Raw genomic sequence first — 12,985 nt, forward strand, 5'->3', positions numbered from 1 at the left:
TGGTTGTTCAAAGCCCGCACATCCCAAACATTCGCTCAGCTGACTGGAGAAAGTCGCACAGTCAAACAAACAAATCACATTTACATATGAACAACTTAAAGTAAATGTATAATTCAATATTTTCAGCTCGTATGCGGCATTTTACCGTCCTATGTTATTTCATCTGTGACTTTTTACTGGAGATTGCTTTGGTGATGTAGACATCAAGCATGTATCGAGCCAGAATTCAAAGAGCTAGCTTCTGTCATACAACGATATTTTATTATTGTGTATATACTGAATTTGTAATCATAATAACCTTAGTTTTTGAATTCTCATTAAATTCTATGTCTGTATAAGTCGTTAGTTGATAGGTCTTACAACCAGATTGTTAAACCCCATGGATAGCATAACTATGGAGTGACCTGTGTATAGTAGAGAGATTTAATTTCACTTGGATTGATATCCTGTGATATTACTAACGGTGGGTTACTTCTTAGTCGATCCGAATTTCTTTTGCATTTGTTGGCAGATGGAGCTCTGACTACGTGTTGAGGAAGAAATTCTATCTAGTTGACAATATGATGGCATGGTCTGCCATTTCGTCCTCAGTAGCGCTCATCCACGACCCTGAATGTGGGACTCGAAACTGGGACCTTCGACCTCGCTCGTAGGCGTCTTACACTAAGACTAAATGGCCGTTCAATGCTTCCAGATTTTCAATGTTGATCTACCTTGGATCAACTCATGAATTCAACCATTAAAATTAATACAATCTCCACAAACCACCATTGTAATAATAACTAGGAATTCCTGAAATAAGGCAGTTTAAAGATAGTAGAACCAGTTGAGCGCAAATAAACGTATTGCATTAGGAATTTGGAATTAGTGGGCAATCAAGTACAAAAGAATCTTTGGTTCGTAAAAATACCACAGCTTAAATGAGAATCAAAATTTCTGCAGTCAACTGTACTTTTTACCTATAGGTTCATCGTGTCTATTCGAACATGTATTGGATTAGACTCTGTATTATTTATAATATGCTAATTTAAATTAGAATTAACAGCCGATATTGAAGCAGACTGGTAGAATTGTGAACTACTTCTGTACTGGCACCACTATATTAATAGAACTAATCCCAAAATTCTGGACCTATCATGATATAAATACCTAATCTTTAAGATCTTATGTGGAAGTTCCACTGTTTTCTACACTGACTCATTCTATCGTGACCATCAGCATTACAACGTCTAGCATTTTGATGAACATATTTGAGCTGGGAAGAGAGATATATATTTGATACGAAAGGCGGAAGACAATGTGACCGCGCCTGAATGACCATGTCATGCCATTTCGATTGGATCTTTCCGAACTCACCACTAACGAACTCTTTCAAGTGTTACATGCTGAATAGCAATATTCTCAGTAATTATATGTTCAGCTTCGAGAATCGTGTGGTTATGAACAAATGTCATTATAGACTGACCTGGTTCTTCATAACGCACTCGGTCGTTGTGACTAGCTTCCATATGAACCATTGATTTATTGGTCTGTTTTAGCAGACCCTCCATGGGTTGTGGAAACGTTTTTTCATAAGACTTTTTGTTTAAGCAATTTCGCCATTGTTTATTTTGGGTACGGACTAGTAATTCCTCACTGAGGGACCTTCTCTGCTCTCCTCTCCGGGTCTTCGAACTTTTCAGCAGTGGAAGAATTGATGTTTGTTTTCAAGGTTTTGAAATTCCTTGCTTGGATATAAGTATGAAGGGACTTTGGAGTAATGAGAAATTTTCCGCACTTCGATTCCGTAGTTGGAAAGTTATCAAACACCTCATTAGGATCATTTCCATCAGTCAATAAGGAAAGCTGACCCTGAAGCATTCTTAACTTTTCTAGACCTAATATATACGGTCCATAGTCAGTGGTGAAAAACCCACAACTTATAATTGAAGATTTATCATCTCTGATCAACAGATTTTAACATCCAAGAATTGAAATTTTATCAACAGTTATACTGGAAATGGAAACCTTGTTGGGCATAATTTTAGCATCAGGATTTATGACTTCAACTTCGCAACCGAAATGATTGACTTGATACTGTCAATTCCAACGATAAATCTTGAAAAACACCACTGGACACATATAATCGTTTCTAAACATCAATTAAATTATCGGAAGTTACAAGCATGGATGATATATGATCGTTAAAATCAACCGAATTAGTAGGATCTGAATGACAAAGTTTAGTATTACCTGCGGTGAACTGTACAGCGGTTTTACAAGCTTCCCGTATGTGTCTAAATTTACCACTTCCGAAATGTTTAAAATCACGAAACACACATGAATTACATAAAAGAAATTGACCACAGGACAAACATCTACCGAGCTTGTGTTCACTTCTCTGACCTGCCTTGAAATTCCCCAATAAAATGTTTTCTGTATGGGATAACTAAGTAATGTAGTGAAGTTCTTGATGTCATGGAAGTCGATTCATGCACTGTCTTATAATCAATACACGCATTCCTAACATCTTGAAAAGAACACTTTGGCATTTCCATGAGCTCTTTTTCCAGATTAGGTATGTTAATTCCTGAAATCAATCGATCACGAACTGTACATGAAGTTGATTACCGAAGTTGCACTTGGCAGCTTGTTTCTGCAATCCAAGGATGAATTCTCTAATCTTTTGGTTATTGTGATGAATTATTTTATGAAATTTTGCTCCTTCACAACATTAGAAATTAGTACACTTCACATTGTCGAGTGGTAGTAACTTGAGGGTTGCGTATGGAAGTGAAATAGGCCTGTCTGGGAATGCCGAAGTCTTTAGTATTCTTTGGGAATCCTTTCCGATGAATGTGAGGAAATGAGCCACAATTTTATCATCCTTAACATCGTTCCTGGTCATGCTCCAGATTTAAAACCTGTACATGTGATCTTCGAAATTTCCGAATTTGGATATATATTCAATCATCTCATCGCAGGTTCTATCGCAACGCCAATATGATAATTAGAAATGTTCAAAATACTGTAGTAACTAGGGCTTCCCAAGACAGTGAGATTTAAGCCAAATATAACTACATGAGCACCAATGAACGTAATGTATTCGGAATTCGTAATCAGCGGGAAATCAGGTAGAAAAGAATCCTTACTTCGCACAAGCTCCTCAGTATCGTAATCGACTTGGGTTCATTAGCTTGCAGTCGTCAAACCGTGGACCACTCCGTTTGTGCAGGCATTTCTAAGCTTCTGATTACACCTTTTGTTTCCATGTCGCTCCCCATATCTTCATATCCTTAGAGCTTTGCAAGACCAATGATCACGAAATTAGGTTCATCGTAAGAATGATTTTAACTCTGAAACCGTATCATAGGGCATTTCATTATGTGCATTTTTCCAGCTATATAAATTCGAATTATTCTGCACCATGTATTGGTGTCTGATTAACAAGTCATTTATTCATTGAACCAGTTACAACTGACTGCGATATTACCTAACATTACTAAGATTCTGTAATATGGGATTGTGTTTGAAGGTTTACGGTAGTTAGTGAAGGCTGTATATATATATATATATCATTCGATATATAAATGAATATCACACTTCTCTTTCTTTCAACAAATCAGTGATACACAGGTAACATTATAGAACTGAGATTTTTAGGGCGAATTGTTATTTCATTTGGGTACCTAAACTACCCTTTAAGAGTAAAGTTTTCTAGATTTTTGACGAGTACACGGGTCATGCGTATACGATAGTAATTATAAGGTTTATGTTCAAAACATTTTTCAAGACATAACATATGATGATGCTCTTTCAGTGGCTCAGTGATCTACTTTTGGTTGCAAAATTACCCAAGCTCTCCAGCTGTGTCCAGGATTTCCCTTGTGCTCCGTACTCTTCTTGAGACAAGTAAATGATAATTTATTTTTAATAACCATAAATTACATGAGGCTTGCCAATTTACAGACAAGACCGAATCGTCATAAACGTTACGTCATTTGTTGCGGTAAATTTATTTACCTATTTTGACCGGAGCATTATGGAGGAAGTTTTGTTGTTGAAGCAGGATAACAGAATCTTGCTGAATTAAAGCTAAATTGTGCAGTGCAAAAAGAAATTATGCGTCATGTGGATATAGCGTTTCAAAAGTGAACTGTTGTTAATTTATACTGCAAACGTTATGCAGTTTATAAAATAGACAAAATTTCTCGCATAATTTGGTGTTTATCGTAACTGTTCTCCAAACGGCTTCTGTGACGGGTTTTCTTATAGGGAGGATTCTCCAAGAAGATATGAAGTAAATGTTTAAGTCGTGTGATTTGTATATGTAATTTAAGTGTTACCATCATGATAATGTATTCAAGGTTGAAATACTTGAAATTCTGAGCATAGTCTACTTCAAATTTACTATCCGCATCAATCTGGCAAGACCGTTTCTGCCACATGGTTTGGAGTTGTGTTGAGTGAAGATGATATTGTCTGTTTGATTTCTGAATGAACAAATGGTATAACAGTTCAGAACCAGTATTGTTAAAGACTTTCTAACTGGGCAGCTTCTAATATTTAGATGTTTAGATGCTTATTGAACTTAGGTTATACTCAGGAGTTTCAGCATCACTGTTAATTGCATCTAGGATGCAGTTCATTGGGTCCCGAAGATTTTCTTATATCAAGCTTATTTAACAGTCCAAAGACATGGAGTACTTAAATTGTCACATTGTCCAGTGTGTTTATGGGGGGATTTGTGTTGATTGACGGGAAGGGTTTTTCTAAGGTACATGTATTGCTGAAGTCGTTTGAGAATACTTGCGCCTTACCATAACCATCCTCCACTAATCATGATGTATTACTGTATCCCCATAGTGCTGGAATATTTTCTCCTCTTTTAGTCCTTCGGTTTGTATAGAAATACAGGCGTTTAGGGCATTCTATAGATTCCTTAACAGTTTTTTCTTCTCACAACCTTCTAGACTTACGGAGGGTCGAGGCACAGGTATTCCAAGCTCCTCGATATTGAGATTTTGTCTCATTAGTACCCAGTAGACTAAATCCTTTCCACATTCTCCGCTTACGGTGAGGGGTGCTAACCTCCCTACTGAACTATGGTGGAAAGTTTCACGGCTTCCTTGATGCAGTTCAAGGGATGTGGGGTGCAGTAAATTTTTAGGTATAAATTTACAAATACATCCCAACCTGTTTCGTTGGGGGATTCCAGTTATATTGTCTAATCTACTGAACATACTGTTTGTATGTAATCTTGTATATTTCCTTTCCAGTCGTTAAGTTTGGGATGGGCTGACGCGTGCTCTTTTTTGACAACTTTTTGGAACAATTTTATAGAACTGTATGATCACTTCAACCTAGGGGTGGAATATAGTTGAGGTTGGTGGCGTCATCCTCATGGTGAACCAATATAAGATCTAGTAAGGATAATTCAGAGCCTACCTAGCCGCTTCTTTCAAATGTTGCACTAGGGCACATGTGATAACCGCATCAACTATTCGTGCCCGGAGGAATTATCTGGCGATTCAGTTGGCAGATTTCCCCAGTCTACCATGGGTGCATTAAAGTCCCCTAGGATTAGACATCGACCACTTTGCGACCAAGTAATGAGACTGTCCAGCAAAACCTCATGTACCTCACAGCTTGGACTGTGGTAGATCAGACCAGTCAGCAGCTCTTGTCCCTCGCATTTCAAGCGGCAACTACCTAATTCATGCGTCCCGCTCTCATGGGATACACTATCGACAATGAAAAATGGGATAGTATTTCTAATGAATAGAGCTAACCCCTCTTTTAAGCCTCTGGATTCTGTCGGCTCTTACCAACGTCAAACCCTCAACATCAAGTTCCATACTATCTATAGGCTGTATGAGTCAAGTTTCTGTGACTGCGATTATATTTTGCTTGGTTGAGTCGATCTGTTCACCTATTTCCGACCGCTTATTGAGCAAACTTCGGATATTAGTGTAACAGGTCCGAAGCCTATTTAAATAGCTTCGTACTGCACCCATAGTGATTTCGGCATCATTCTCTGTAGAAGCCTCACAACCCGAAAATTTACAATTTTTAGGTCCTTTTCTCCAGAGTCTAACCTAAGTTATAGTTCGTTTTCAGCTTCTCATGTTTTTACACAGTCTGCAATCGGTATGTCCTTACGTGCAAGAACTCCTAATCCCTTTAGTTTATATCCATTCTTTAATATTAAGTCCCGTTCATTAAAAGATTTAAATACTACTTTAAGCAACGTGGTTTGATTCGGCTTTAAGTTTGCTTGACTGCCTAATTCACACGCCTTTAGCAAGGTGACTCCGTAGATATCTCGCTGCATAAGCTGATTAAGTAGCTGTTTTATCAAACCAATGTCATGCTTAAAACGAGTTTTAGGTTCTGAGCTTTCACTCTCCTTGATCCTATTAAAAGTAACTGACCTGTCACAGTGATCAGTCTTTAATTTCTCGGCTACTTTTCGGGAGGTTGCGTTTTCTTTCATATCTTTTATGCTGTTTCTTGTTTGCGAATTGTACGCATTCATCAATTTTCGTTGGAGTAGCAACCATAGCCAAATTAGACATACTGTTGGATTCCTGAAGGTTATTGACGCTTCAAGCGATTGGGTTGGGTTACGTGCTAGAAACAGATCTAGCCTTGCGATCTCGATTCTCAGACGTTTCCTTCAGACTACCACTTGGAAGACGGAGGACAGAGGAAACTTCCTTTCTTTGGTTTTTATTTGGGACAAACCTCTTTGAAGTCGATCTTCCCTCCTTTAGTCTATGTGAGTCAGTTGTTACCGAGCTTGTTTGAGGTGGTTTCACATCAATATATGGGTCGAAAGTTCCCGATCTCGTTTGCTAATACACTTTTTAGCAGCATTTACCGTTAAAATGGCCTCGGTTATCAAGCTGTTTGAATTCGAACAGCATTGTTGAAAAAACCATACGCAACCGTCTTTACTGAATTGTTTGAAAGATGCAGTCGTTGGATTTGCGCAAACTTTGTGTACGAGCCTTTACACTCATTGCACTTCATGCATGAAAGCTGAAAGTGTCGCCTAGTTGTTTAGAGGTTTGGTTGACTCATGAATAAAGTGGCTTATTGTGTTTTTTCCCATAATCCATCCGCTAGTCAGTTCGAAGTGACAGAAAACTTATGCACAGAGAATTTCCGTTGTACGTCGGATCTACAATGCTATACTTTGGCTAACCCAGTGTAATTTCCTAGTTTAGAATTAGGTATATCGGTAAAACCTAATAACTGGTTTGAAAAGTGTAATAACTGGCTTACGAGCTTGAACTGAAATACAAGATTAGCCCAATTCTCCTCTTATAAATGATTCTCAACTCTAATGTATCACATGGTGCAAAGTAACGCTGGTCACAATATATTTACAAGGTATAGAGTACCTCTGTGTTCCTTTGATTTTCAACTTATCGCTTATACAAAGGCTACTGAGTACTGATGGAAAATATTCAGGTACTATATGGACACAGAATTTAAACAGTATTGGCGTGACTTCACACTCGTGAAAATTACGAACCATACAAAACATACGTTTAGGTGCCATCATGTTGATTAACATGGTTTAGTATGAAAAAATAAGGTTATTCGAGTAATTTAAGCGATATTCTAAGACAGTATTGCATTCGTATATTGATATAACATCCACTTCAAAATGAGGCCTAGGTTGCTGCATCCGATACTGATCCAAGTGTAGATTTTAATGCAAAACAGAAGTTGCAACCTTCTACACCATACTGTCACCTTATTTAATTTCTGCTGTGTGTCAAATACTTCATCTCTTTGGTATGGGTAGACTACTCCAGGTCATCAGCATACAAAAAGGACTTTCCTAATTTAATGCAGTTACAAATGATGTTGACGTGTATCACTGACGAAAGACAGCATAATGCACTCCCTTATTACTATCTTAGGTGCTGATAATTTTGAGTAATTTTGTACCAATTAAAGAATGACTGAAGCCAGATGAACAGGTGGTAGCGGACACCAAAATGACTGTTTATATACTTCAAGCTCATCTTCATTTATACACTATCAGTTATAGATTTCGATATGTTTACTTCATTGTTGACTTCACCTTCAAAAGAAGAACATCATGAGTGGATGAACTATTTCCCTAGGTTTCAATTTTGATACCTACAAATCTGCAAAAATAGATCTGCTTCCACTACACAACACACACTTTTTATTTCGTTTGTACTTCACAAAATCAAATTTGTTAGATTTCACCCCATTGATAAGGAGAAAAATGAGATCAATCTGAAATTAGCGAGAAATTCAATTATTTGAGATGTCTGATACTAAATACAACTTACTCTCATGAATGCATTACAAACACAATGTTATTACACTGTTCCAGTACCTTTCGCTTCAAACGCCATCGCGAAATCCACTCGGCAACTGAGTCCCGAAAGCCATTTGCTTGTGCTATAGGGTTGCAGTCCTAAAACATCAATAGGAAGATTCAAACAAACAAAAATAAACAATACTAAGTGAATTTTACCTCATCGTTAAAGAGGAAAATGAAATCAGTTGGAAATTAGCAAGAAATTCAATTAGTTGAGATGACTGATACCTGAATACAGTTTACTCTCATGAATGCGTTACAAACACAATGTTATTACACTTACAGTGACATTTATATCTAGTGATTTTTTGTAACAACAAATTCAAGATCACATATTTTTCCCATTTGTCACACTTTTTATGTAACCACACTTATATTCGATATTTATTGTTTTTCTGTATCAATGGTAAAGAAACGAATACTTTTGTTTGGTTATATATAACACTTCTTCACTACCGCGATTCTTAAAAAAATATAAACGTTGTATCCGCCGTCTATTCTTCTGCTTTAACGGCCACGGCCTTTGGTTGAAGATTATAATAGTATTATAACATCCTTTTAGGCCGTTCCACACTACGTTGGAGATTTGGCCCGGATCATTACTGAATAATACTACTGGATCTAATCTTCTTCATTTTGCTGTTGGTGCCATCACGTACAGAGGAACCCTTGTTAACCAAGTGAACTTATTTGTGGTTGTTATCTCAGAAAGCAGCTTACAAGTAACATTCATTTCATAAAACTGTTACCATTTTGTTTCTCAATATACCTTTTTATAATTTAACCGTAACTTGTTACCTTTTGCGTTAATCATAGACACACGCTTATGTTTGTAGTGTTAATTCTTTTGGTATATAGTTGGTAACTTTGCGTATTGTTATATTTTAACTAAGCTCTTTCGCTGAGGTCCACCACACACTGTTTTAGTCCATTCACCACAGATAATGTAGTAAACTATCAATGTGCAAAGATATGTAGTGAACTGCTTTTCTCGACGAGAACGCGATTGGTAAAATGGAAACAATTATTATAAACAATTGTACCAGTTATTGTTTTACTGTACTCGTTTTGTTTAACTGTATCAAAATCACTTTTCGTTCCGTTATCCATCTTGTCCGTTTGAACTTTCTTAATCTCCACCCTTTTTGCCTGAACCATTTGGAACGTCTCGGTATTCATTCAATACCACGAGATCACCAATAAATAAACTTTATCTGGACTAATTACAGCCTTCTGGTTTACGAGCTGTCAAAGGAACCAAGACGTTTTCGGGCGCGTAATCTTATTGTAATGATGATCATAGTCAATGGAGACTCGACGCTATCTACAGATATTTTATTCTTTCCATTGACAAGATGGAACATATACATTCAGCTATAGAGGATACTGTCTTAACTCTTCACCTATTCAATTCACTTGACCAATAGACAACGGTAATTATTACACACCCGTCACACAACAACAACAACAACACTGAAGACAGGAGATGAAAACAATAAACAGGAAATCCGAATGATTGTCACTCGAAAATCTACACTGTACTAACATATACACAAATACGAGTGGTTTACAATAGATCAATGACAGTAACACATGATGTACTATCAAGAAGATTGCAACATGCTTTCAGAGTATACTACAATACACACTGCACATTGTAAACCACACATTAAATAAGAATTCATCAGAACTTAAACGGTAACCCAATATGAAAAGAAGATGACTGATTAACTTCATCTTATACTAGGCTCTAAATTTATATGGTCATTCAACTAAACATTCAATAAGTAGTTGATAATGACATAATTTAGAAGTATCTGAAAACTGTAACTCAATATCAAAGAAGATGCTGATTAACACATGATTGTTTCATGGTCAATTGAATATTGACCAATGGTGATATCCATGACTTGTTCTACTTACTTTCAGTACATACTAGTCACACTATTAGGCAGATGACGGACGATGGCATGTTCATTGAGGCATCACTGTATGTTCTGGTAACTAGAGGTCCTACATGTATCATAAAATATTAGAATATCAAGAAAAAGGAAATGTCATCCAACAACAACAACAACAACATTTATTAGATACGTTTAGATGGGTTCATCCTGTGGTGAACAAATCTAAACATTGTATTAGCAAAAAGATTACCACGATAATGACCGTTAAAATAGATCAACAACAAAGGAAATAAACAGAATAACACTTAATTAGGAGTAGGGTGAGTTGTAAGAATCTGAGCACAGAGTCCAATCACAATGAGTCCATACAATCGATGATAGTACAGAAAAAAGATTGACTGCGAACGATGCTTAAAGAAATGTGTATCTCACAACACTGTTGGTTCTGCAATGTTGAACAATTCCTACACACACTGTAGAGTGGAAAATTGAGAAGAATATTCGTAGATTCAACCCGTAAGTAGACAATCATTTGAATCGATCTTCTAATTCCTCCACAATTATTGTCCATTCTTTTATTCTACATTCGCATTTAAAAACCGATTTTTCTCACTTGAAGAATCTGCACTGTATTACTTTTTAAGTAAATAATTGTTTCTAGGTTTCAAGTAGCCGAACGAAATCCGTGAAATAGGCGAACTCACATTTTCTGCTATGGTTGACATCATCTATCTGTTTAAACATACCAATCGTGTAGTTCTCTTAAATCTCACAACTTCTGAAGTACAGAGTCTTATCTGTACACAATAACTCACATCAAAGACAACCAGAAACCAATCACACACCTATCTTCATGCTCTTAGGACGTCAGCCTGGTGTAGCCAACTGTCCAGAGGTCAAATATTATGTCCCCGGAATGTCTTGATCGCCATTCCGCCCGGCAGGTAAACCGGTCACCACTAGGTGGGAACCCTTTTTATGATGACCAGCGTGACAAGAAGGTGTCTGGCACATTTTCCATACGTAATACCGAATACACAATTTTATTATGATTAATTTTTTTTGACTTCATATCAAAATAAGTCAAAACATCATCAAGTATGTATATATTCTGACCAAAATTTTGCAAGGAAAACAACGTTTCTTTCAATCCAAAGTCGAATTATTAACTTATATTATTAGTAATTGTAAATATACTACTTATATTAGTGACAACGTTATCAGTAGTGTAGTGACTCTTGCATAAAAAACCAGTCTAATTTTTTTAATATTTTACGCCTTTTCATGTATTCAGATCACTTTTTCGAGATGATTGTTTACTTTTGTCTTGTTCAACTTCTAGCCACCGAATATTTGTGTGGGGGACATCGACAGTACTCATCACCGCCTCGGGTGGGGAGAGGAAGACTATGCTACCACCTAATTGGCTGGCAAGCGTGCACGACAGAGAGAGAAAAGACGAGTCAATAGGAACATCACTTAATTTATTCCCTATTCTGATTCGGTTCTGATCTAGATTATTGAGAAAAGATACATGAATAATATAGATGACCAACATGACCACAAAGAAAAACAAATAGAAGATACAATTATGTCATCATTTTTGGAATTGATATATTCTGCGTCCACCACTGACATTTTTAATGTCGATAGTATGATTCGGTGTCTGAAAATGTTGGGCAGCTGAAGAGGAACAGCAGAATGAATGGATACATCCTATTCTATTACTATTTTCATTCTTGCTTTTATCAATTATAAGAAGGTGGGTAGACGCCTTACGATCTTCTACCTTAGGGTTTCACTTCTGGAGATTTCTACCCTTACAACCTACTATGTTTAGATAAAATCAATCCGTTCAGTCCGATTTCAACTGTTTTCTCCCGTTGTATTTCCGTTTCCTGAAAACTTCCTCGTCAATTCCAACATTTTCAGCCACCGAATCATACTATCGACATTAAAAATGTCAGTGGTGGACGCAGAATATATCAATTCCAAAAATGATGACATAATTGTATCTTCTATTTGTTTTTCTTTGTGGTCATGTTGGTCATCTATATTATTCATGTATCTTTTCTCAATAATCTAGATCAGAACCGAATCAGAATAGGGAATAAATTAAGTGATGTTCCTATTGACTCGTCTTTTCTCTCTCTGTCGTGCACGCTTGCCAGCCAATTAGGTGGTAGCATAGTCTTCCTCTCCCCACCCGAGGCGGTGATGAGTACTGTCGATGTCCCCCACACAAATATTCGGTGGCTAGAAGTTGAACAAGACAAAAGTAAACAATCATCTCGAAAAAGTGATCTGAATACATGAAAAGGCGTAAAATATTAAAAAAATTAGACTGGTTTTTTATACAAGAGTCACTACACTACTGATAACGTTGTCACTAATATAAGTAGTATATTTACAATTACTAATAATATAAGTTAATAATTCGACTTTGGATTGAAAGAAACGTTGTTTTCCTTGCAAAATTTTGGTCAGAATATATACATACTTGATGATGTTTTGACTTATTTTGATATGAAGTCAAAAAAAATTAATCATAATAAAATTGTGTATTCGGTATTACGTATGGAAAATGTGCCAGACACCTTCTTGTCACGCTGGTCATCATAAAAAGGGTTCCCACCTAGTGGTGACCGGTTTACCTGCCGGGCGGAATGGCGATCAAGACATTCCGGGGACATAATATTTGACCTCTGGACAGTTGGCTACACCAGGCTGA

At 36.8% G+C, this 12,985-nt stretch overlaps 1 non-coding gene across 1 annotated transcript; it reads left to right on the top strand.

The window, feature by feature from the left end:
- Positions 1 to 11,115: 11,115 nt before the first annotated feature.
- Positions 11,116 to 11,231, top strand: Smp_sma.U11.1.1. Its single transcript, XR_001974638.1, has one exon. It is a non-coding gene (small nuclear RNA).
- The last annotated feature ends 1,754 nt before the right edge of the window (positions 11,232 to 12,985 follow it).

The sequence above is a fragment of the Schistosoma mansoni genome, chromosome W (genome assembly GCF_000237925.1).
Source record: "Schistosoma mansoni strain Puerto Rico chromosome W, complete genome".
Taxonomy (NCBI): domain Eukaryota; kingdom Metazoa; phylum Platyhelminthes; class Trematoda; order Strigeidida; family Schistosomatidae; genus Schistosoma; species Schistosoma mansoni.